We start from the raw sequence: 1,836 nt of genomic DNA, 5'->3' as shown, positions 1-1,836 counted from the left end.
TCAAACAAGTAGGACCAAACTCTGTCCCTCTATTTTCCTGCGAGGCATCAAGTAACCTTATCGCCTTCTGACACCTTTGCGCATTTGTCAACATATCTGGCCGTAAGATCATCATTTCCCGAAGCCGCCCGCAGCACGTTTTCTCGCTTCGCCCTCGCTTCGTTTCCAGCGAGGGAGCCACGGGACCGAGCGGCGACAGAGCCACGGGACCGAGAGGCGACAGAGCCACGGGACCGAGAGGCGACAGAGCCACGGGACCGAGAGGCGACAGAGCCACGGGACCGAGAGGCGACAGAGCCACGGGACCGAGCGGCGACAGAGCCACGGGACCGAGCGGCGACAGAGCCACGGGACCGAGAGGCGACAGAGCCACGGGACCGAGCGGCGACAGAGCCACGGGACCGAGAGGCGACAGAGCCACGGGACCGAGAGGCGACAGAGCCACGGGACCGAGCGGCGACAGAGCCACGGGACCGAGAGGCGACAGAGCCACGGGACCGAGAGGCGACAGAGCCACGGGACCGAGCGGCGACAGAGCCACGGGACCGAGAGGCGACAGAGCCACGGGACCGAGCGGCGACAGAGCCACGGGACCGAGAGGCGACAGAGCCACGGGACCGAGAGGCGACAGAGCCACGGGACCGAGAGGCGACAGAGCCACGGGACCGAAGCGACCGTGGGTGCGCTGGTGAGGGCGGGGTGGAGGGAAGAAGGGGAAGGGTATCTACGTGGGCGGCGTGGGTGAATGGGAAAGGGTGGGCGTGATGGGTCTGTGGCTCCATTCTTGATACGAAAGGGTTAAATATTTCGTCTTCATATTGCACTAATTCTGCAACAGATTGTGCAAGCTTCGCCAACAGCTGCCTGAAAAATAGGGAGGTTTAAACGGGGCCCCAATTTCGGGTTGTGGTAATTTAATTGGCATTCATTTCTAGATCCCCGTAATAGGGAACGAAAGGGGAAGGAAGCCCCGTTGTTGGGCGCCATTCTTCATTTTCTCATGCCGTGCGTCCACATCAATTGCATGCATGGTCGTAAGTCGATGTTGATGCAGAGCAGAAGCTTTGATTTGTAGTCGGGCTTGAATAGTGGCCAAAGGGTTGCCGCCGCCATTGACGATGCTCGCTGACCATTATTCGGTACCCTATGAGAAATTCGACCCTCTTCTGCCGCCTTTGAAATCCTCCGGTGCTACCATTGTGTCCCGATGCCTGGGTTCTTGGCTTCCTCCGTCCTTGTTGCTGGGACCGTTTCCGTTCGTGGCGATGCTACACGACTTCGGTGTGCAACTAGACGTGTTGCAGACTCGCGAATGCCCCGTGCCAGGCGTCCCGATGCCCCGTAACGAGACGATAATTGCTGAAATATCGCCGACCGGGGAGGACGACCGGCCAAATCGGATGAGACGCCGCGCCGACCCATAATACGCGACATGTGCCCGTATGAAAGGGTGGCACAGAGGTGATTGTTGCTTTGTGTTGCGACGTGTAATACGCCCCCTGGCCACCCTCATAACGCCAGGTATCGGGAGTGGGTGGAGAACGAGTTTATTTACTGCGCTATTGTGATAGGTCGTTGTCGTGTGGGTATGGGACAGCGAGAGCCAGCTACTGTTTTTACCTCGTTTATACCCGTAATTTGCCTAGTTTGAGGGTATGCTGGTTACGCACACTACCGACCACGAGCAGGGAGCAGGCTGAGTTAGCAGGGCACGTTCCCTCGCCTCCCTCTGCTGGTCCTACCTGCTGCCGCGCTCTGCTCGGGAAAATAGGTGCTCCTTTTATGGCATCATCGCGATATGGCTAATTATCATCCTTGTATTGGCGAAGCTTCCGT

The sequence above is a fragment of the Penaeus monodon genome, chromosome 32 (genome assembly GCF_015228065.2).
Source record: "Penaeus monodon isolate SGIC_2016 chromosome 32, NSTDA_Pmon_1, whole genome shotgun sequence".
NCBI classification, from domain to species: domain Eukaryota; kingdom Metazoa; phylum Arthropoda; class Malacostraca; order Decapoda; family Penaeidae; genus Penaeus; species Penaeus monodon.
The sequence above is the reverse complement of the archived record's forward strand: the minus strand, read 5'-3'. Positions refer to the sequence as shown.